Source organism: Zonotrichia albicollis, chromosome Z (genome assembly GCF_047830755.1).
Source record: "Zonotrichia albicollis isolate bZonAlb1 chromosome Z, bZonAlb1.hap1, whole genome shotgun sequence".
NCBI lineage: Eukaryota > Metazoa > Chordata > Aves > Passeriformes > Passerellidae > Zonotrichia > Zonotrichia albicollis.
The window spans coordinates 64,067,742-64,092,889 of NC_133860.1; the positions used below are offsets into that span (position 1 = coordinate 64,067,742).

At 40.7% G+C, this 25,148-nt stretch overlaps 1 long non-coding RNA gene across 2 annotated transcripts in view; it reads right to left on the bottom strand.

Annotated features, from left to right (window-relative positions):
- The window catches only part of LOC141727232 (uncharacterized), a 65,343-nt gene extending 49,792 nt beyond the window's left edge, over window positions 1-15,551 (bottom strand). For both annotated transcript variants that reach the window (XR_012578287.1, XR_012578286.1), the window contains exon 1: window positions 13,931-15,551. This is a non-coding gene — a long non-coding RNA (uncharacterized LOC141727232). The remainder of the gene's footprint in view (window positions 1-13,930) is intronic.
- Between the last annotated feature and the right edge of the window lie 9,597 nt (window positions 15,552-25,148).

Genomic DNA, 25,148 nt, shown 5'->3' on the forward strand with positions numbered 1-25,148 from the left:
TGTTTTATTAGGTGCCTCTGTTTTTGCAATGCCATTGCTACCTGACTGTTTTGAAAAAAACAATCTCAGAACACATAATCCTGCTCACTGTGCTGGCACTCAGTTCAGCCAGTTCCAACTCTGGGTCACAACCCTGATTTTCAGATCTCTATAATGAAATGCAGAGAGGATGGAGCAGGAATCCTCTGTGGTCTCCTAAGTGGACTTTTTGTGTAACAGGGGAGAACAACTCACCTGACAATTCTTACATCAGCCCTGGAAATGGTGGAGGAAATGGGACATGTTTTAGAAGGACCTCTAGCACAAATGCTTGCTCTGTCAGAGTAAACATCCTCCTCCTCAGCCAGCACACTCCTTGACAGCTGGCTTCCATGGGTGTTTCTCACAGTAAGTGAAGCTAGACACGCAAATGGCAGAGCGGATGGGTCAGAAGGGAAAGTGAGGACATCTCGTGAGAGCTAGACTGACTGTTAACATCTTCTGTTGGGAGACATAAAAATAGCTTTCTCTGCAAATCCAGCTTTCCTTTTACAAAAATGTTCTCCTTCTTTAGAATACAAAGAAAAAGCTAATAAATTAATAAAATCCCGTTGCTCCTCTTTTGTGAAAGAGGAGAACAGTCATTTATTTTGAAAGAGAAGTATCTTAGACAATTACTGTTGTAGACATAATTTTGGGATTAACGTTCATCTGCAAACTCTTTTATCTTATTATCAAAATGGCTTCTGCTTAGTGGTTCATTGAAATAGAAACACACCAAATTAATTTAATTCAGTGGTACTGTGGAAACCTCATGCTGATTACTTATGCTTTATCTCTTCTTTTGATGATGCCAAATCTTATAATTTCTGGAAAATTTCCCATTGTAGGTATCATCACAAAGTATACATAGACAGGAAGCCCCACCTCAAACTGGTCTTGAACTTGTCTTGTGCTTGTTGTTTTGCATGGGAAGGGTTTCCTTCATGTAGTCTCTGTTTTGGCAAAGAGAATTTTTATGGGTGCCATCTTTTTTTCTCAACATTTTCCTTGACACCATCTCGTTTACCAAAACAATATCTGAAGCTCTTTCCTCTTTTAGGCTCATGACATTTTATTTGCATTAAAGTTGCCTCTTCATTGAAGGTAAACTTGCACATAATTCTGAACCATATAAAAAACTGTCAACCTTTTCTTTTTTGGAATAATCAAGTATCTGCCATTACAGACCCTTCTTTGACCAGCTGTCACAGTTGAAGTCCTTCCTTTTAAGTAGAGCTCTTCACAGATGATTATTGATTTGCTACACTGAACTAAAACAGATTAAACCACATTAAATTGTTTACAGACCTTGTCCACTGGGTCAACTTGTATACTGTGTCTGTCTGATGACATTCACACTGTGGATCATAATTTCTACTCTGGTGGCCTATCTGAAAGTCACAGTTTATTTCAAAGTTTATTCAGGGGTTAGTTCCTCTCTCATACTGTGTTCTGCAGTTGTTTTGAGTTGCAGGGCTTTTACCTTACTAAGCATTTTGGCAGTGCCATATGTGACAGCACAGATTTTGGCAACACAAATGCGGTGGCTGCTGCCAGTTAACACCACACTCACCCTGGGATGGGGGCACTTGGCAAAATCAAGGCCAGTCTCTTCCCAACCCTGAAGCCTCTGCTGAGGAATCATAGGCTCTCTCTATCCTGCTGAGAGAAGGAGGGCTGGGTATCACAGAATCACAGAATCATTTAGGTTGGAAAAGACCCCCAAAATCCTTAAGTCCAATCTTTGACTGAACACCTTCATGTGAACAAATGCCATGTCCAGTCATTCCTCAACATTTCCAGGGATGGTGATTCTATCCCCTCTCTGGGAATAGGGAATGCTGTGTTGCTGCCCATCCATATTTGACAATTTGTCTCTGGAACATTACTGTGGGGCACTCCAGAGCATGGACATCCAGTTAGCCCCAGCATATTCCTCCTGCTATGTGGCTGTGGACAGAAACAACAAAACTGATCTCCAGCATTACATCCCAAAAAAACCTGCACGCTGTAGGAGAAGAGAACAAGGCCCAAATCTAGCCCAGCACTCTGCATAGTGCCCCCGTGGAGGGAGAGTCCTCATCTGGAGCTGCTTCTTTAACTTCTGTTTCTTCTGTTCGATAATTGAAAAAATCTGGACTAAAACCTTTCATGTCAAGCAATCTGATGAAATGTATGTGACTGAGTTCATCTTTTATGTCAGTGTTGTACTAGCTTTATACGGGTTTGGAACCACCTGAAGTTAACAATGAACCACAAAAACTGAATGAGAGGCTCAAGTTGGTCAGTGTTATTTGGGTTTAGAAAAGTTCAGATGACTTAGGTGCTCAGGATCTACATCATATGAGGCTACAGGAAGCTAAACTCCCTGTAGAAGTAGCCAGTGAAAGCTGACCAAATCTCTCAAAATGCCCTACTGCTTGGTAAGCTGACTGGAGACTGAAGAACTACCAGGGTTTTCCTCTTTTAAATCCTGACTCCACAGTTATGCTGGTAATACACTTACAGGAATGAGACTTCTTGTAGCGAATGTTTTCCAATTGTGAAGCAATAGCTCGTTGCCCTTTAATAACTGGGAAAAGGGGAAATATTTGATAGGTTTTTTTTAAAAAGTAGTTTGTAATTTTAATGAATAATCCTTCTTGACGTATTGAGAGCACAGGAATGACCAAATTCCTCAGGGTAAATGCAAGAAACCTAACGTGCTGACTTTAGCAGAAGCTACTGCTGGTTCTTCAGGAAACAGGGTGAGAAAAGAGGCTTTTTACTGTTCATAAAGGGGCTGAATCCCTTTAGATGTTTTGTTAGGATCTCAGGTTTTCCGACTGTTAGAATACTCAGTTTTCTTTATCCTGGATGTTTTTTCCTGGTGATAGAGAAGTAAAAATTCCTATGAAAAACGGTAATAAACTTTTTGTGACAGATCTATCATCTCCCAGAAAAGCTGCACTGAAATGTGAAGAGAGTCATGTTTGAAGCCTTGTTTAAGCCTTTATTTATATATAAATAAAAATTTATATATATTTATATGAAAGGAGAGTACTTGGGCAGTAAAGATAAAAACCAAAACTCTCAATATTTAGGTGTTGAACTATGTCCTTTTTTTGTGTGCTGCTTAATTCTTCATGGCTTCCAAACTGCTTTTTTCCTTATTGTTCTGTTTATTTTTTGTGTGTCCATGGCAACCATGAGTCTTTATGAAGGAGCCATCCCTGTGTGTCTCCTTTTATGCTGAAATCCTAAAAACCATATTATTTCTGCCTGAATGTTTCTTATATTGAATGCGTCTTAATTTGTAAGAGTTTTAATGTTATGAGGAAGCATTTTTTGCTTTTTAAATTACTTATGTTTAAAAAAAAACAACAGAGGAATTTTGGTTACAGAGAGATATAGGATTTTTTTGTGGATTGACTTCTGAAAATCCCACCAACAGAACAGCAGTTTCTACTGGTTATTTATGTATATGTAAATAACCCTGATGTATGAAAAATCTGCCGTATTTCAGATACACTAATAAATTTCTCCCTTTCTAATATTCACAACACAGTTTTGGGCTGGCAACTGAGAAAAAAACCCCATCAGGGACAACCAAACAACCTTACAGACTAGCTTTTTCCTACAGTTTTAAAACAGGTGTCAACCTACACATCCCCTAAGACAACATCCATGCCAGAGAGGGCAAAACTCAGTTCAGTGGACAAAAAATTTTTTTTTTAAATTTCATTTCTGCCTTTGTGAAGTTTTCTGGATTTTAGTAAACAAAAACAGTTTATACAAATATGCTCATCTTCCATTAAAATCTTTGTGATTCTACAAACTGCATTAAGAGGAAGGCAAAAACACTGGTAGGAAGTTCTTGTTCTTGTCTCTTTTGACCTCATCCCCATAACACAGCTTACAATCTCTGAGTTCTGCGTAGCATGACATTGTGCTGTAGGACTCTCTTAACAGCTATTTAAACAGACACAGACCTTTCTTGCAAGTGATAATACATGAGGAGCAGGTTGCACTTCTTTTTTACCTGGCCCACTTTAACAGGAGTCTTTGATAAGTGGCTTCTTGAGGTTTTGAACTAAGGACAACTTCCCATACAAAAGGGAAACAATCCGCAAAAATCTTAGCATTATATCCCAACTCATCTGCCTTTCTTCTGCCCTATTTAATCAGATATTGTCTTTTCTGTAATCAGATGGCTCTCAAAATACTGTTAACTTAGAAAAAAACTTTCTAGTGTCATCACAGAAGACAGTTATTTTCTACATTTATAATCTATAATTCTATATTTATAATCAATCTATATTAATTAATATTATTTCTACATCTAAAAGTAATCTATATTTCTATATTTATAATCTATATTTAAAAAATTGAATCTTAAAATGAACCTTCAACGTGTCGTTTACTTGTAGAATTTCTGGGGACAATAAGAGTACTTATTAAATACTACGTGACATGGATACATTTCCTTCATAAATACAATAAGAAAACTTCTTGCTTTGGACAGGAAATTGTCCAGGTGAATACATGTTCAGGTGAATACACTCTCCTTAGGCTGTTGGTTCAACACTTGGAAGTATCAGGGCATTAAGCTGCAATGTGCCCTGCAAATTCAGTGGAGAATATTTCTCCACCTACCTGCTGTGAGGTGTGGGTATAAAGGAAGGCCTTCAGCAAGTCCCATATGTAACTGCTGGGCATTAGGTGTTTTTTGGGATGTAGTGCAAGATATCCTCCTTTCTGTGGGAAGTCAAGGACTGTAGGAGCAGGACTTGTAGGGGTACTTTCAGAAAGTCTAGAGGACAAGGAGAAGGTAGGATCGTGCGGCTAGCTCACAGCAGTTTAAGACATCAGGTAGTCTAAACACTGTTTCCAGCTGCTCAGCATGGCCAGAGAGCAGAGATGGAGCCTGGTGAGTGGCCTGGTGAGTGGCTCTGCAGTGCCTGCTTTTGCCTGTAGTCTCAAGCAGTCTTAACTGGGATACTGTACCCAGGAAAGAGTCAAGTTGTCTTGCCCTCCAGATCTGAAGTCCAAATGACAACTCTTGGCTATTTTTCACAGAATCACAGAATCACAGAGTTGAGTTGGAAGGGACCCACAAGGATCACAAAGTCCAACTCTCATCCCTTCTATACAGGACATCCCCAAGAATCACATCATGTGCCCAAGAGCATTGTCCAAATGCTTCTTGAACTCAGACAGGTTTGGTGCTGTGACCACTTCCCCAAGGAGTCTGTTCCAGTGCTCAACCATCCTCTGGGTAAAGAAATTTTTCCTAATATCCAAGCTAAGGACATAGCAGTTTCTTTCAGCCCTACTGTGATCCTTGGAGTACAAGTATTGCTGTTTTGATGGCAGCGCACTCCCTCTGAGTTAACTGCAGGAGGAAACAACCACTGCCAAGTATTTTAATGTGCATGTGCGTGTGTGGAGGGATCCAGTTAACCAGGGCTCCTCTTCTGCTGCTGGAGAACTATGATAGAGATAGAAAACATCCTGCAGCCAATTGGGGAGCACCTTTGTCATGTTGGAAAGGAACTGATGTGGATTTACACTGAAGGACTTCATAGAATGTTTTCCCCGGAGGAGTAGGACTGGACCATGTTTTTCTGATCTGCTCTGAAATTATCATAATTTGCCCTGGCCCAGTACCTGAGCTGCTGAAGGGTGAGAATTGTAAGAGAAAGGACCTCTCTGTGTTCATGCTCTGCTTTTCACTCTATTCTTCTCATTGATATCCATTAATTACTTCTGTAGGATACAAGATCAACCTGAGTGGACCACTAGACCAAATACAGATTTTCTCTCTGCATGAACAGATCTGAGGGTGCTCAACAAGCAAGCACAGTTCAGAGAAATCTGCCAGTTCTCCTGATGAGTGGGTCCCCAGAGCACCTGTGCTGCAGCAAGGAGAGCACTGTGCTTAGATGCCTCCAGATAATCCACTGTGAGAGGTGTGAGTGTCCTTGGCCACACCACCATTCAATGGTTCACTTTGGAAGAAGAAGGGTTTGTGAAGTTTATTCAGATGTATAAATGCTGATGTACCTTTTACTCCTAGGCATATTCCCTCTATTGTCAGTGAATAATTTTGGGAGGAATTTGCTACCACTGAATGTTTAAAACTTAAATGGGAATTTTCAAAAGCCCAGTGTTGCTGACCAAAGAGCCACAGTGCATTTCGATACTTCCCCAGGAGATGGTGACTTCTTATATTTTATCTGCTGTCTACTCTCCTCTTGAAAGTTTAGCTTTGAAAGCCAGTCTGGGAGCAGAACTTCCTAAAAAATTACACTTCCCACTCTTTTCTAATTTGTGGTGATGAGTGCCTTGGCTTTAAATATTACAGTCGTAAAGATTTTACTGACTTCTATTTCATGCTTAATGCGTACCCATTACTAGCTAATGACAAACTAAAGAGTGCCTCATGTAGCGGAATTTCTGCTTGGAGGTGAAGTTTAAAGATGCCTTTTGAATTAATAGTCTAATGATTCTGTTTTCGTGTGAATGCAACCAACTTCAGAACATCTGGTTTGCTCATCCCAGCAGACTGAAAAACGTGGCAGGAGCAAGTATAAACAAACTGCTTTGCCTGAGGTGCAAAAACCCAGCAAGAAATTAAAGCAATGAAGCTGTGATGAAGATGCTGTCGTACCCAGGCTTCTCCTTTGTTACATCTGTAAGCACTGTCTGGGTTACAGAGCTCAGGAGGGAGTGGTAGGCAATGTGTGTTCCCTCATCTCTCTTTGGAACTAGTTTTCAATCAAGAGTGTGCTCTACCACCTACTCCAACTACATCTGTCTTGACTGGGATCTTTTAAGTTTGTTTGTTGTTTTTTCTCTTTTGTTTGCTTGTTTGTTTTTGTGAGAGGAAGATGCAAAGGTTATAATTATTTGGTCTCTACTGCTGAAAAACAGTGACTACTGGTAATACTTGACTTCTCTGAATCTCATTTTCTCTTCCTTTGGCAATGTCTGCAGCTCCTCTCCCTCCCTGCCTGCCTGCCCCTCAGATCTCCTTCAGTCTCCTTTCCACATATCACCTCAGAATCTCCCTGTAGTTCATTCATGTCTTCTCGTTATTGAGATATGAGGCTGAGAAGGGAGAAGAGGAGAAGTGGAAAACACAACAGGACAGATGCTAGACTTAAGATTATTTGTTGGTCCCTTCAAAATAAAAAACAGGTCAATTTCTGAATATTTGTTGACATAAGTTAAGATATTACTTTTCCAGCTCAGCATTTTCATGTTTAGGCTTAAGAGTCCTGAATTTCCTTGCTAGTGTTGCTGTAATTTCCCAATTGTAAATTCACAATTTAAGTGCACTCTTATCACAAATGTACATGTACAGTTGTAGTGTCCAGTTCTGCTGTAAATGTTTTTCTGGTGAGGCATCTCCTGAAGCATTTCTTTGCTTACAGTTTGGTTTGGTTTGGAGGGTCACAATGCCCCTTGCGTTTTTGAAGATACTGTTACAACTTAATACACTAGTGAACGCATCCATTTTATAGTTCTTATAGGGGCTGGATTTCTGTATCAGCTTCCAGGGCAAACCTAATGGACTGCATGATCATCTCCTTATTTTACATATAGTTTTAACTGCTTGATTTTCAGTCTTAATTCAATACTGCACACCACTGAACCAGATTTGTTCTGTATCACTGCAAAGAATAGAGAGACCTGATTTTTACCTCATACTTTGTGGGAGATGAAGTGTAATGCCATCAGATCTCACCCTCTATCTGTCCTCTTATCACCCTCTTCAGTGTTGCATCTTTTGGCACATCTAAAACAATGATGGATGTGTTGGTAATACTGAGTTGTAATAAGAGTGTTGACAGCAGCCAACTCTAATCTGTTCGTATCTGATACGTGCTTTTTCACATGCAGGTACTGGCTGAAGAAAGCTCCTAAGGGTTGTGAGAAGGGCAGTATTGCTAGTAATTTGCTTGTCTTCCTATCTGGTGATGGACTTCAGAAACTGTTGTGTAAACAGTGCTGTTCTGATACACCTGTGATATGTTCCAGTAATTTCTTTTCAGTCAAACATGCCTTTAACATACTATGGAAGTTTTTGCTCTTCTATATGCACTAACAGTCACTTGGGGTTTGCAATGTCTAAAGAGGCATCATGTATCTCAAAATATATAGCAAAAATCTTTCCTTAATTTATACTACTGCATAATACTCTCTTCTTGCCTTCTAGTACCATTAATTTTTTATTCCTTCTCATTATGTTTAATGCTCTGTTCTTTGGCACTGGCTCTGACTGGTCTAGAAATCTAGATTTCAAACTTTTTATGAAACTTTTCTCTAAATGTGAACTCTTCCATGTTCTCTTGCTCTATTGTAGGCAGGCACCCTGTGTTACATTGTGTGGTTTTCACAGTTTCCCGGATTCTCACCCACTCAATGCTTACTCAAGACATTACTGAATTCTCTCTGAAAAATATTTTATTTCCATGCTAATATTTGTGTGAAGAAAGAGGATGGTTTATGCAACCTGCCTGTATCTGTTTTCTTCTTGCTTCTGTGAACTATCAGTTGAGGTCTGTGGGGATTCATTGGCTTTTTCTGTGCAAATATGCAATAGAAAACAACCAGCACCTGGTATGGTGATTAAACCTTTACTTTTCTCTGGTCCTGCCAAGCTTGATTCCCGAGTTTTACACACCACCTCTGATTTTGTACTCCAAAAGCAAGAGAAGTTTTGTGGCAGTCTTTATGTTGTCTGTTGAATGCCTAGTGCAATTCCAAACCAACGCTTCAACCAGCACCTCATCAGAGAAACAAGACACAGTATATTTTGGTGTTTTTCAGTGAGACACGTGCAGATCCAAGCATACATGGCTCAGGTTTTTAGGGTGTGCAAAGCCAGAGTTAGAAAATTCCAGAAGAACTCTGAAAGTCTAAAATACATGTCTTATGCAAGCAGCAGAAAGCAGTTTAACATTTTGACTTTGTATTTTTTTCACTTTTGGTCTGTGACTTTTTTAAAAATTTATTATGGTCAATATGATTCCCAGTGCAGCAATAACCCTTTCAAGAGTAAGAGCTTCCATGGCAAGCAATAACTTTCTCCTAAAAATATGATAAAAATAAATCTGCTAATGATGTTAAAAAAAAAAAAAAACCTGCAAAGGCTCTCATATAATAAGCTACATAAAGCAACATGTTTGTTTTTTTACAAAGCAAAATCCAAGTAGTTTGTTTATATGCTAAAGAAAATTTCTGGAGAACAAAGCAATAATGAATGAAATGAGAGTACAAGCTCATCATCACCAAACTTACTACAGTGATTGCATGAAACATCTTCAGAACAATGGGGTGTTCCTCTCATGGCACAGAGCGCTTACAGAGGGTAACTTACACATGCACACCTCCTGTTTTGCCAGATTTTAAATGCACACTGCAAAACTGGGCCTGCTCTAGTGTCTAGTTAAGATTCATGACTAAGCTAAAGGCATCACATTAGTGATGGGTAATTGTGAAATCAGGTGTCCACCTTATGCCCAGTAGAAATCTTACAGACTGTGTTAAAGGAAATGATTTTTTTCTTGGCACATAATCAGCATGCAAAGAAGATATTGCTTGCTACAGAAGCTGGTGAGCCAAACAGAAGTTACAAAGCATAGGGTGGAAAATGTGGAAGAAGAGTATAGAATACTTATCAGCATGCTGGTAAGAAAATCTTCTGGTAGGGTCCTTCCTTGGCTGTGCTTAGGAAACTGTTGTGCCTCAAGGAGTTAGTGTTCCACAGTACAGCTAACCTGAGCATCCAGGGGCCCCTCAACGCTCCACAGACATGGGGTTCTCAGCATCTCAAGTGACACAAGATTTACTTGCTATCTATATTTCTCCCTTGTTTCTGTCTTATTAAAGCAGCTCTTTTATTAAGCCATTTTTTGTCAGACCTTTCTTATTAAGACCAGAAGAAGATCTGTACCACCTCAATCTCTTTCACCTCACCTCTTTTCAGCTTACCTTCACACTCTCACTCATGCAGAATGGGCCAAAACCTTGGCTACAATAGTGAAGGATCCCTAGGTTTGGGCCACTGTGGCAAAATAATTGTGTGGATTTGAAGGTGTAATGGAGATTTGTCTCTTGATAGGGGTGGTAGGAATGAAGAAAGGAGAACCTGTCAGGTGAGGGAGCTCTGAGACCGTGGAGCAGGAGGCTATGCAAAGGCAGATGGAAGAGCCATTGCAGAACAGCTCTCCAAAAGTTGTATTATGTAGGCTGGGGATGTGGGTGTTTCTGAGACAATGTAAGATATGGAGCTCAGATGCAGCCCTGTCTGTTCTGTACTATTCTTTTTGCTAGCCTTTGTCAGAGGGACTAGGGAGGACAACCTGGAAATAAATCTTTTAACATTTTTTTCAAAGATAGAAAAAGAAATAAAGTGAGATAAAGTGTTTGCAATGTGGCTTTCCTTCAACATTATCCCTTGCTCCGTTCTATTTATCTGCTGAAAGACTTTTATTATGGAATGCCATTTCTGGCAATCCTATAAAGAGTATTAAAGAGAGAGGGTGGAAGGCAAGAAAGAGAGGGTTGTTTCATTTTCTGGAGGTGCTATTGTCAATCATCTGTGATCTTTCAGACATACACACAAAATTGCAGAAAGACAGCAAAAATAACTGGGGCTTTGCCTGTGGTCATGACTTTATGTTGCAGCCTCACTGCTGTAGGTGCCTTGTGACCAGCCACTGTGCAAAGCAACACATCACACTGATTTGCCTTCTGAAACATTTCTCTTGGCTTGCCTTCAGATCACATCCTTAAAGCAGGGATGGGAAAGGTAACACTAGTATGGCTTAATGGTAATGAAGTTATGAATCAGAGACAAAAGGATGTGCCATAAACAGTGTTACAGCAGTGGAAATCTAAGGACCCCTCCCATTTCCATAGTGAGAAATGGGAAACATCATCATCTTCTTTCTTCTTGCTGATGACCTCGAGGTGAGAAGATCTGTGTGGGAAGGGAGGAATGGAAGCAGGGACCAGCTTCTTGCAGAACTGTTTCCCACTCGTACATGAGTAGATTACGTTTTGTCAGCTGATTTTGAAAATATGTGTAAGACTCAGTTATCTTTCTCTGTCTGGAGAGCCCTCGGAGCATGGTTGAGCTGGAGCTAGAGCTTGGAAATGTCTTACTAGATTCTGCACTCTCAAAGATCAGAGGGAAGTTCTTTCACATCCTCTTTTAGGCTGTCTAATTCCCTCACAGGGCTAAGTGACTCCTGAATGAACAGTATTCAGGTGGCCTAGTGGCATTTTTATGCATTTACCAGGCCAAAACTCATTATGATTTTGCATTATGATTTTGCATCTCCTCTCAGCAGTTCTTCTCTAATCATTCCAGTTCATGCTTTTACAGCAGCATCCATAAGAATGCTTTTAGTGCATTAAGCCTAAGCAGCTCTAGCTTTGACCCAGGCATCCTGCCTCTAGCTTTTGTTGATCCTCACAAAGAACTGTGTAGAGCAGACTGCACAGAACTTCTGTTGCTATGGAAAATGTAAGAGGCATGTCTTTGCACAGTAGGGACCAAACAGAGCTTTTGAGAGCAAAGTAAATTTCTTTACCAATCCTCTTTGCAACCCTTAACATTATTTGCTTTGTAAAGTAGGTAAGAGTGGGTTTTTTCCAATGAGTTAGGAAGGAAATTAAGTGTGCCTATGAATATGCAGCAGCCTTTATAGCAGTGGTCAATACAATAGGTTGTGGATGGAAAATGCTTGGTTGAAAAATAAGGTTGAAATAATGAAAAATATGGTTGCTATGTGCAACCTTATTGACTGCGTTTGAATTCAACCTACATTTGTCTGGTTGAAAATGAGAAACAAAAATCATGTCTCACTCTCTTAGAGGTGAGGCTAGCTGCCTAGCACAGGGACATTGTTAGATATTATGGAAGAGGAAAGGAGCTGCCATATCTGAGGTTCTAGAAGTGACCACAGAGAGGTTTGGTCTCTGGTGGTTCCAGGATTCTTCTGCAAGTGGGTATACCCACAAATACGATTTCTCTGTGACCCTCCTAGGAATCAAAAAACTCAAAACTGCACTCTCCACTGCATGCAAAAAATGCTGGAAAAAATTATTTTTGTAGTCAGACAATAGTCTGATTACAGCAATAGCAATGTAGGAGGTGTTTCTCAGCCTGCCACTCGGTTCAGTCAAGTCACTTTATTTCACAGGGCTCCAGTTTCTTTCTCAATAAACTGAATAAACACTCAGGTTCCTCTGAGAGGTACTTTCAGCCTTACCTGTATATTGTTTATAAAATAGCTATCCCTAATTGTTCTTCCTTAAGGAATGAATTAGTAGGCTATTTCATTCACGTCAGTTTTGCTATTAAGGAAGAGGATTTATTTATTACAGGTAATCACAGAATGTCTGTTGAGAGGGAGCCTCAGGAGAACCAGGAAGAGCTCTAGGACTACTGATTTATTCTCAAAGAAGCTGCTTTTATTCTTCTTAGCCTATGAGAAGGGAGACTCTGGCTGTGTATCCATTGACTCTTTCCATTTTCAGTTTACTCAGGAAAGGGTTTTGTTAGATTTTTGTCTAGATGCTGGATATGGCTTTCAAAACTTAAAAATTATTCTCAAAATGAAACATGTTTTAAATGTGGTAGGATTTTTAACAGGACTTGATTTTTTCCCCCTTAAGCATACAGTCCTCTGTAACTACATTTTATTTTTATTATCAGCCTTGAGTGTATTTTTATCTGTCTATATATGCATGCAGGATCACGAATATCTTAAATGTCACATATAAATGAAGGAGTCATTTTCCCCATCATATTGATAGCACAGCTGGTGGCAATCATTCCAACTTCAAGCTAACTAAGATCATCATATTTAAAATTCTACCAAGGAATTTCAATAAAGAAAGACTCGTGACAACAGCCAAAGCTTTACAGAGACTACAGATCATTGGACCTCTTGTGATTTATTTTTCTTTATTGGGATGGAGTTTTCCTGTCTATTAATTCCGATTTTTATACCAATTTCCTGTCTATGATATTTTTCTCATAGCCTATCTCCAAATTTTTCAATAATCGTGATGATTCTTTGCAAAGATATCTTGCTAACTCCACTAAATTAAAGTCAAATAATCTGTGACAGACAAGAGGAACATAGTTAGAAGAAGTTTAATAACAGTATTCAATATTCACATTCATGTGTGGTTTTTTTCCTGGATTTATCTCTCCTGGTGAAATTCAATTTTTAGCATCTCCTGAGGTGTTCTTCAGCATGATATGGCACAATATAATAGGACTTACTAGTCATAATTAAAATCTCACAATTCTGAACTCAAATGTCTTGCAGGAAGATTGCCTCCCATTTCTAGAGACTCATTAAACATCCACAACAGTAAACAGTCTGTTGGCCAGTACAAATTGTGGTGGGAGAGCTATAATCCTAAGCCTGCTACTGCCTCAGACCAATGCTCATTAGCTTGTCAGTGACTTAGCTGCCTTTGCTAACACCAGACTCCTGCAGTTCACACGTACACACACATTTGTGGATATGACATGTACATCATGGTGCCTGTGCGTGCCCAGCATCCCTTCCCCATTCCTGCCCTGACTCGCTGCTGGTCCAGCTTGGTGCCCACTGCAGACACAGAGCACTTATGTCCCACTTGTCCCACAGGCACACCACACTCACATACCAGCAGGGACTGTCCACTCACCTGATAGCCCAGCTCGGAGCTGTCTCCCCTGCTCATCTGCTGGTGTCAGCCTGAAGATTGCCAGTGGGTGCACACACACACACACACACACAGACACACACACACAGAGACACACAGACACACAGATACACAGACACAATATCTTTCTCTATGTCTGTCTCTCCGTCCATGCACAGCAGGTTTTGGGGAAGGTACAAACACTCACCACCCCTCCAGCAGTTGGCACCTGTGTGTGACCCGTGCTCCAACTCCAGCTGACAGTGCTGAGACCTGCACGAGCACTGCTCACCCCAGAAGTTGGTTTTCAGGGTACAGACAGTTCCTGCCGCAGTGCTGGGGGTTAAAGACGCCCCTCGCTCCAGCTGCCGGCCCTGAGAGCCCCCTCAGTCACTCTGAAGCCAAGAGCCCGGCCACAGGCACCACGGCCGCGGCCTGAGCGCGGCAGCCGCTGCCGGGCCTCACACGCTGCTCCCCCGCAGCCGCACCGAGCCCTCGCAGCCCTCACTGCCCGGCGCGGGGAATGAGGGCCGAGGGGAGGAGGATGAGAGCGGCAGGTTACACTGTGGTGATCAGCTGCAGGGCTCGCCAGACAAGCCACTGAGCAGCTGCAGCTCACAGGCTGCAGGCCCCTTCTGGCCCCTTGTCTGCCCATCCCAGCTCTTTGTTCCTCCCTGCTCCCTCTTCCCTGCACATCTCCTCCATGGCTGGCATAGTCTCACTGACCCACTGCAGCATCCCGGAGCCTGAACTTTACATCCTTGTCTTTTGCAAATTTCCAGGTTTGCCTACAGATTCTTAAAGCTCATTAGCTGGTGTCACTGACCAGATTTGTTTCTGGTTATTGTTTTCAGCAAAGGTAATTGCCCAGATTTAAGTCTGAGTGTTTCTTTTCCTTAATTTATTGCCACAGCTGGGAAAATAAAGATTCTCACACTGCACATATCCATACAAAAGCATCTAATTTATAAGCTTTTCTGTCTGTCCCTGTATTCTGCCGTTTTCCCCTGCATGTCCCCTGATACCTTCACTTTCTCCAGCTGGTTGTCCAAGAATAGCTTGGGTTGGAAGGGACTGTAAAGATCACTCAGCTCTTAGCACGTTGCTGTGACAAGGACATTTTCCACTACAGTAAGCTGCTCTAAGTTCTACCAAACCTGGTTTTGGACAATTTCAGGAATGAGGCCTTCTCTAGGCAACCTGTTTCAGTGCCTCATCACCACTGCCATGCTTTGCTGGTATAAAATTCTCTGCTCCACTTCTTTCCTTAGTAGTTAGTGCAACTGAACACGCTTTTGGGCCATTGTCTTTATTCACAGCAGTTCATCAGGACTTCATTTGCTCCTTCCTATCATCCCAGTTTTGCAAAGGCCCTTGTTAGAAAATCTTCAAGGAATAAAGATTGCCACACTTTCTATATACTTTCAGTCTTGTGTAGCACTTGTTTTGTCTTCAACAGACTTGACAAATTCAGGAGTAGGTATTCCAGTCATTCATCTGGTTTGCCTGGTGAGGCCATTAGGTAGATTGGTTTGTTACTTAGTTTGCACAGCTCCCAGATTTCCAGGCCTCCCAACTATCTGGGCTTTTTTCCACAAATTAAATTATTAAACAAATTCAATCCTGCTGCTTATGTGTGTTTTCATTCCAGTTCAGGACAGAATAAATTGATATTTGAAAATTTGGTGCTTTTTCCGTAGAATTAAAAAGTCTGTTTTCTAGCTTACTCTTGGTCTTGATCTCCTTTGTAGAAACTTGGTAAAGTGCTAACTGCAGTATGCATGGTCACATACTGAGGAATTAATCACATTTTATTGTATGCATTTTTGTCACAGACAAAATCTCTCAGCCATCAGAAATCTCTAGTGTTTTCTGTCTAATCTCACTGAAAATATGCAACTGAAAAATATTCAGGAAAATATCAGTGAAGGAGAAGAAACTAGCTGTGTATCATTACACCTGGCAGATTGATGGCTGAGGGAAGAATTACGATTCTAACTAAGCACCTTAATGAACTGAGCTGAATTAGATGAAAAATACTTAATTGTTAGGCATCATGACATTTCTAATGCAGTGAAATATTAAGCACAGAAACATAACCATCCATTCCGTATCCTTTAGTACCTGTCAGGGTAATGATCAGAAATTCATTGCGAGTAGTGGGAATGGTCTTTTTAGCAGAAGAAATTGCCAGGGGCCTCTAGTATATATATTAATATTTCTCTTCACAAAAACTTCTGTATGAATTCAGCATACTAATAATAATACCATAGCAGCTTGGGGGCAAAGACCACTTCTTTGTGTGGGTGCCCCATAACTTGCATAGAATTTGGTTAATTAATGGCCACTCAATGCATCATTTTCCTTTCTTCAGCCTCAACATCCTCTCTTAATATGTAGCTGCAATATTTATACAGTTTTTACTGGGGGATTCCCACTGGACACTTCTGTCAGTAACAGCATTTCTCGTGTGTGTATGGTTGATCATGTCCAAGGGAACTCTGATGAGCTCAAAGGGCACCCCTTGCCTTTAACTACCAGATTCTGTGAAACTAGACACCTGGATACACAGGTGAAATTAGGATTTGAAAATTGCATCCGGCTACACAGCATTTCTTTATGGTGTCTTGGGACAATATTTAGAGGGCCCCTTGTTATGCCTCTGCCAATCCCATCTCTGTCTACAGAGATGCAAGTAGAGGACCTATCATCTCCTGAGCAAAGGTAAAGATACAGTCGTTCATTGAGTACAGTTGCCATGTGAACCCACAGCATATAATGTGAACTCTAATGACATTGGTTTGGGAAATTGCAAGAGCTCTGTATCCAAACCCTTTGAATCAACCAAAGCCTTAGGGCAGAAGCAGCTTCCAGACATTCAGGTAATAGTAGAGTCAAACTGCTTCTTTCAAACTGTTAAAGTTCAGTAAATATTTTGTGAAGAATACAGATTTTTAAAATTAATGTCAGCAGAGCCCTTTCTTCAGTACAAGACATCTGTATTTTGAAACACCCTTTAATCTTATTTTGTCTTCTTTAAGCATAACTTATATGTCCAGTGGAATGAAAATGTTTCTTGATCTCTCCATTCTCATTTGTCTCTCTCTGTTTATCCCACTGCAGACCTTCAAGTGGATCTGGACAGTTTTCACCAGTCAAAGAATGACTTAAAGCTGAGAGAAAAAAAAATGTTTTGGAGAGGGTTTTCTTTTTCTTCTCTTCTCTTCTCTTCTCTTCTCTTCTCTTCTCTTCTCTTCTCTTCTCTTCTCTTCTCTTCTCTTCTCTTCTCTTCTCTTCTCTTCTCTTCTCTTCTCTTCTCTTCTCTTCTCTTCTCTTCTCTTCTCTTCCCGAACCTTCCCGAACCTTCCCTGAACCTTCCTTTCTCTCTCTTTCTCTCTCTCTTTCTCTCTTTCTCTTCTCCAGCAAGGTGAAAATTTTAGAAAACAGCAACAAAATTCTGGAAAAATTAAAATGCCACTGCTTTTCGAAGTTCCAAATAAAAATCTTACTGCAATATCTGAAGGGTTTCACTGAAAAAAAAAAAATGGTTCAAATTTGTCATAGGGCTTTGTAGTGGGTGGACCGGAAATGAGATTTCTGGGATGCTTTGGTCGCTACCATCAGGCCACCAGTGGATGCTCAGATTTTAAGACTGGCATTTGGTATGACCACTGAGGATTAGATCCACCTCTGAGAAAACACAGGGGTTAAAAACCAGAGCTGCATCCCTGGCAAGCTCTCTTGGGACTTCGAGGGAAAGAGGTCGGATCTCCCTTCCCCTTCCAGGGGCTGCTGCGGGCGGGGGAGGGGCAGCCCTGCAGTAGGCCTGGGCCTGGACAGAGATGGGGATGAGGAGGCCCTTGAGAATGGAAGGGTGGAGGAGCAGCCCCAAGAGAGATCAGGCAGCCACCCCCCCCCCAACCCTCCCAGGAGAGAGAGAGAGGGAGAGCCGGCATCTGAATTTGATAGCGACTGGCCCAGGAGGAGAAGGGGGGAGTGCGGTGAGAAAGTGCCCGGCCAGAGCAGCGTGGGAGATCGAGACCTTGCAAATGCTGATCCTCCTGAAGCTGAATGAGAAGAGAGATAAGAGATGAGATAAGAAGGAATAGGCCACGAGGGAAGTGCAGAAGACTCTTGAGTGGGGGGAGAGATGACGGAGTGGCCTTTTGGCTGGACTTTTCTTGTGTGGCCATAGACTGAACCATTTTTATTCCTGTGACACAGATACTGCATTTAGAGGGAGGCAGTGCCTCAGAACCGGGAGGGTTCAATGTGGGTACCCCTCAGCCCCAGGGGGTGAAAAATTTGGGGGTACAGATGTCCCGAAGGAGAGACTGTGCCTTTGTGGAGTGAGACAAGGCATCCTTGAAAGACAGCCTAGAAGCAGCTCTGGTCCATGCACAGTGGTGAGAGCACTGGGCATGGAAGGAAGATGTCACCATGGCAAAAGGACTTTCCAGGCGGTGCTGAGTGACATGGAGGCACACGAGGTTTCAACATGTTTCCAGGGGAAGCCTATGGTGCAAGAAGGACTCCTCTCCTCTTCATGAAATGAAGATTGAGTATTCTAAAGGGTGGTGCCGGACTGAGAGTTGGTGATCTGGGGGAATGTTTTGCATTGGGAAGTTTGGTGGGGGGGAGAAGGAAAATGCTTTTGCAAGGTTTTCATTTTTTCCCTTATGTTTTTTTTCTTCTTTTCTTGTAGTTTAGGTAATAAATTCTTCTTTATTTCTAAGCAGGAGCCTGCTTTGCTTATTCCTGGTCACATCTCACAGCAGACACCAGTGAGAGGGTATTCTCATGGGGGCACTGGCTTTGTGCCAGGCCCAAACCATGACAGGCTTTCAGTCCAGAAGGAGCACTGACAGATAGATGGGAATCTTTATCTGGAACACTGTGAACCTGATCTTCTGCATGTCTGACACACTTCAGGTGATCCCCATTCTTGTTCTTTCTCTGTCCCTCCCATTTACATGCAGCACTGTCATTATTTCTGTGGGATTTTTTTGTCCAGATCAAGTTTTGGACCTTCCAAATCCAACAGCTTTTTTGCCTCCAGTCACTGACCTGCACAGTGCTATCACTGTGTATGTATCCTGGGACATCATTATGATTTCCATTATGTAGTTTACAGACACTAGGCCAATTCAGTCAGCTTTACAATTGATTTTATTAAAATGCATGGAGACAGAGAAGTGTATTTAGATTCCCCAGTCATGCCTACTTGAAGCCATGTGTGGTATCTTTCTGGTTCTGATGTTTCCAGAACAGATTCTGTCCATTTATCCAGAACATACTTTCATGTTATATTTCTGCCTTTTTAATAACACTTAGATTTCTTTTTACATCTAATTCATTTTCTAGGCATTGCAGTTGTTCTGCCTTACATTTTAATGAATTAATGAAAATAACAGGACCTGGTATCATTGTGCCCTCTACTTGTGAGCATTTCAAGTGTCCTTAGGGGTTTCCTTTATGCAAATGACAATCTTTTTTCATTTGGCTTTTATTGCTCAATTTCTCCCTAATGAGATGAAACTTTTTTATACTGCTTTGGGACACTTTTTAGCATTTTTATCTCAAAGGTTATGATTCTGTGGCTGATTCAATTAAATGGAAGAAAAATCCAGACAATCTAACAGAGCAAGTGTTTTATCTCCTAAATGAGAACACAGATCCTTGTGACTTCAGCCTGTCTTGTACAGATTTCTAATGTTTCATAAGAGTTTAAATTATGTAAGCCTTTCTGTAAACCATTATCCTATTACTTGAAGATAGGTAAAAAGCACCACATGTGAAAAAAAGGAATGTCTTTTACTTGCACAAAAAACGCAAACAGTAAATCACTGTTATTGACTGAAAACAATGGTTAGCTTAGAAAATGTGACGGTGATCCTGCTCTTATACTGAGCCTTAGTAAGGCACATCTGGAGAGCTGTGTCCAGTGCTGGGCTCCTCAGCACAGGAGAGACATGGAGCTCCTGGAATGAGTCCAGAAGAGGGCTATGAAGATGTTTGAGGGATAGGAGCATCTCTCTTACAAAGAAAGGCTGAAGGAGCTGGGCCTGTTCAGCTGAAGAGACAACTTAGAGGGGACCCCATCAATGTCAATCAGTATCTGTCTGAAGGGAGGGTGTCAGAGGAGGGAGTCAGAGCAGGGAGCCAGGCTCTTCCCAGAAATGCTGAACAAAAGGCCATGGACAGAAACTGATGCATAGGATGTTCCACTTGAACATGAGGAAAAGTTTCTTTACTGTGCAAGTGACCATGCACTAGAACAGGCTGCCCAGAGAGGTGTCTCCCTCACTGGAAATATTCAAGAAATGCCAGGATGAAATCCTGTGCAATGTGCTCTAGGATGACCCTGCTTGAAACTTGAGCAGGAAGGTTGGACCAGATGGCCCACTGTGGTCTCGTCCAATCTTACCCATTCTGTGAGCCTGTGATACATTTATAAATAATTAGTTTTGACAAAAGTATTTGTTGAAATTGCTCCCTTTTTGTCCTTTAAATCATCTAAATGCATTCTCTGTTCATTCCTTATGCTTTGCCACATTCTAGTTACATTCTGTCCTCTATATACTGTGGTATCTTTCTGCTGACACATGCAGATTCCCAAAATATTCATTACTTACATGAAGGTGCATATCCAATGTCTACCCAATGCAGTATGCTTTTCCCCTCAGTTTTTCATATATTCGCAGTAGCCAGGAGTGAGAGAGCCATTCTTGGGCCATTGATGGAGAGCACCGAGTGTTTCCCTCCCTATGTGTAGTAAAGTAGTTCTCCAGCCAGATCTGGAGTTCTCTTTAGAGGGTAGAAAGTGTAGTCAAATGAGATGGTTAATACACAAGCCTCCCAAGATCTGAGAGAAGGAGTAGAGCTGCTGGGGAGAATCCAGTCAAGAATCACTTCTCAAGGGAGAATACAAAACCACCAACATGATAGCAACAACATGACACAGGATCTTCAGATTCATCTCTGAGACATATTTGATTTACTCCAGGCAAATGAAACAGGAGGAACCTCTGGTCCCAAGCTGTTTGAAAGGTTTTTCCAAGCTGTTTTCTAATTATTCTAAGAAGGAGCAAATATTTTCTGAAGATCATTCAGAGTTGTGAAAGATTATTAAGAAGGACATACTAGGATGTATCAAAACTCCATGTCAGCTGGGAACAGAAATTAATTAAAAGAACTTAGGAACATTATTCCTATGCACGTCTTTGAAATGGTGATTGTTGTGAATGAGACACTGAAGATCATTGACTGAAATAATTACCTCGGGTTGTGTGCCTCACCTGTCCTGAGAGTTGAGAGACATATCTATCTTTCATATTGATAAGTATGAATGAGGCATTTGTCACCCTTCTTGTGGTGGTATTACTCCACTGTGCAAAACTGCCCCAAAGACATTGGAGCAGGAATCAACAGGTGAAATTTGCTCAGTGCAGAACCATGGACCAGGTTAAGTTTCATACTACGTACTCATGTCAGTACCATTTTTTCTCCAAGGATGGCTGAATTATAAACCTTCTTGCAGAAGAGGCAATATTATTGATGGCAAGTCCTGAAATTCTTTTGAAGTTTGGAGTAGGTAAAATTTGCAACTGTGCTATTTTTAGTTTCTGTGCAACAAAAAATTCTATTTTAATAGCTTTATCCAAATATATATTTCTGTTTGAGCTGTATCGCTATGCAAGACGCTACAATACCAATACCTACAATGTGACTTTGTGCAGCATATGTTGCACAAGAACTAAACTAAGCCTAACATGCAAAGTGTTTTCTCTAAGTCTTATGAAGACTTAGCTAGAAATGATGGTAGCAGGAAATTACATATGCATCTGAATCCCAGACTTTCCTGGAATTTTTGCCAAGTCATCAAGACTCAAGTAGAATGTATGGTTATGGATAAATGGGACAAACTTTGTTTCAGGCAGAAATATTTCTGCCTTTTTAATAACACTTAGATTCCTTTTTAAAAAGTTCCATGGAACTGAGGTATTCTGTGTTAAATGAAGAGAAGGATGTAAGGGATATGAAAATTTACAGGCTTACTCTAATAACTTCTGAGTGGGAAGTTACCTCATTATCAACAACTCCTACACTTTTGAAAAACCAAACTAAGATTCAGCTGCTGGGAGTAATTTCTAATACTTGCTCATAGCATCAGAAAAGATTGGTTACATCTGGCACTTTAGTGTGTCTGCAGCATTTGCTGTAGCTGCATATATTCTGTGTGATGTTGTTGATTAATTATATTTCTGATAATAAATAATAGTAGAAAACAGATGAACAAAAACTGGACTCTCTATGAAGGGCAACTTTTCTTGGTACAAAAGTCCTCTTTTTTGCTCTGGCAAAGCCTTCAGAGTTGCTCAAAAGCCTCACAGCTGGTAATGGAAATATAAGATTTTTGGTTTTCATGACTGGTGATAGGCTGGGGAAAGAATTTACAAAACAAACAATAAAACAAACTTCCTCAAAATCCCAAACAAACAAAAAATTAACAGCCAGAAAACATGGAGACTTTCTGAGTATCTAGCTCTTCTTCCAGGAGAAACTTTGTCTGTGATCATGTTCAGCTCCAGAAAAATAACAAAACCCCCAAAATGATTATGTGTTATTAAAATAAAAACAAATCCCAGAAAGAATAATTGTCTCACAAGAATAAAAGAAGGTAGTGTCCCGGATCAACAGGTTGAGTGTCTTTGAAGTGCCATAAGTTCCTGCTTCTACAAAAACCACAATCCTCAATTGGAAGTGAAATGAAAGTGAAGTAGTAGAATTGTGTGCAAAAAAAAAAAAAAAAAAAAAGTCATGAAAAGTACATGTGGAAGGAATAAGGGCTAAGCCGCTTGAACTTATTTGAAGTGTACTTGTCTTAGGCAGACACAAAAGGCATATTGCTGAGCATGTGGCAAGGAAAGAGTAGTGTTTTGTAGACTTCTTTATAGGACAAGGCAAGACTTAGAGGAAGGGAGAGAGGGATGGGTGCCGAATGCAGAGGACTTCCAGATTTCAGAAACATATTGTGTTTATTGAAGCTTGAAATGTAAAGACATCCTTATGCCAGCTGCAAGAATAAAATGATCAGTAATAATAATAATATGTCCAAAGAGGTACAATCTAGGAAAGCAGAAATACTGCATTTTGCCAAGTCTTATACCTGTGGATTGCTATATGACTTCAGCTGGAGGCCAAGTGGGGACTGCAATGTCTTCTAATATCTCTTGAAGTCACATTTGCGGACAAGAACTAATCCAGACAATCATTCATTTTTCTCAAAACAGAGTGGTCCATTCTGGATGCAGCACTGCAGATGAAATCTTTTTCCCTCCCCTGGAATGTGGATTCAATATTCCTATTAATACATCCCAAAAGAGGTGCAGCAAAATCTGGCTGTTCTTTGTGAGTTAGTTTCACCCTCAAATCCCTAACGTTATACTAGGGACCTGGTTGCCTTTCTCATATATGACATTTGGTTTTTTCCCCTCAAAATATATCACTTGTCTCGGTGGCATTTCATCTTGTTGACCCCAAGTCAACTGTCCAATTTGTAGAGATCGTTTCAAATTCTGTTCCAGTCCTCCTGCATGCACCTTTCAGTTTGGGTCATCTGCAAGTACTGTAAATGCACTACTTCATCTTCCTAGTCATTAATGAAACAATTGAATAACACTAGGCTCACACAGACCCCCATGGGAACCAATTTGCATCTCTTCCCACAAATTACAGTGAATCTTCAATAATTATTCTGTCTGCCTTCTAAGAAACACATAGACCACCACCCAGCCGGGTCTTGGTTCCCTAGATAGCTCCCTAGAGCCACAGGTTCATTGTGTGCTAACAAGGAAGTCATGTGCAGGTTTATTGAAACTGTTATGTATTACATAATACATTTGTGAGTGCACCCTCCCAAATGAGGCCAGCTACTCCATCCTCAACAAATTCCTATCTTTGCCTTCTTTTCCTCTACAGTGAGCTCTGTTTGGTCCCAAATTCTGTGGTTTCTGTGGTTGAAGTTAGAGTGATTACCCTAGAGCTCTCAAAGGATCAAATTTTCCTTTTAAGAAGTGGGTGTATGTTTTCCCTGCACTTTCACAGGGCTTCACATTCCCTCTATTACTTCTCAAAACCAGTAATCCTTAGGATTACTTTGGCTGTTTCCTTCACATTTCTCCAAACTTGGCCAGGTTTCATGGTATGTTTATGCTGTTCTTTTCCTTACTGTAGCCAGTGGTTTTTTGTGCTATAATGTTGTCTGATGACAGATAGTGAAGACTAGTGAGAAAGAAAAAGAAGTGCAATATTTGTTCGCATCACCCATTGTTTGCTCTTTTTTCCCATGTAGCAACAGATCTATTCTTTGTTTTCAAATATTCTGTTGTTCTGAAGAAGAGCTTTTCGTTGCTTTCTCATGTGTCTCATACACATCCTTCCCTGTTTATATCATGGTACTGTAGCTTTGGAGCCTCTAGGGTAACATTTGTAGTAACAGCTGTGAAGACTTCCATCAGTGGAAAGGAAATTCGCCTGAAGATGAGATTACCAATAAAAATGCAGATGTGATGCTATAAAAATGCAAAATGTGAGGAGCTGATGGGGCAAGCATTAAGTGTGCTTGGTAAGGTCATAACAGACTAGTAGAACTGATCTCTGAGAGATAAGACAAGAACATAACCTCACACTTTTGCATTCCCTTTGAGTTTCTTTATTACCTACCTTCCCCTTAGGATGTGGGCTGATATGATCAAGAAATAATTGGGGAAATAAGAGAACCTAGAGAATTTGGACAGTACACTTATTTTTGCTCTTTTGTTATCATGTTTCTAGGCTACAGACTTAGCTCCAGTCAGTTCACTAGGAATAATCACATGTAGTTGCTCTCTAAAGACAGCTGAATATCTTAAATGGCTTGGTGGCATAACCATTTTATATACCTCTTTCCAATGTGATGTTTCAGGCTAATGCATATTGCAGCCTGTGGAACTTCAAGTATAAATTGTTAATCAGAGTAACTGGAAGCAGTTTAGGACTGACATTGATGGAGAAGTAATATTTTCAGTTTTTCAGACTACTGTAAGAAAATTAAAGACCAATCTTGTTGTTGGCCCAATCTTAAAAAGTAAACGCCCACAAAGTGACAGCACAGATGGCTTGCAAATCCTGTATGATAGAATTGGCATTAATTGCAAGGCTGAGCTGGGGAACAGTTTCAGATTCCTACTGTTGATTAGGGGGTTTCTTATTGCAAGACTAGTCATTACATATCAAACTGGATATGAAATGAATTTCCACTGGCTTGATACCTAATGGGTAGAGGTATGAGTGACAGTATCTGACCATTACAGTGCTAATTCTCTAGGTGCCATCAGTCTGCAGATGCTGCAGGTTGATGAAACATCAGAAAACTATTTTTTTCT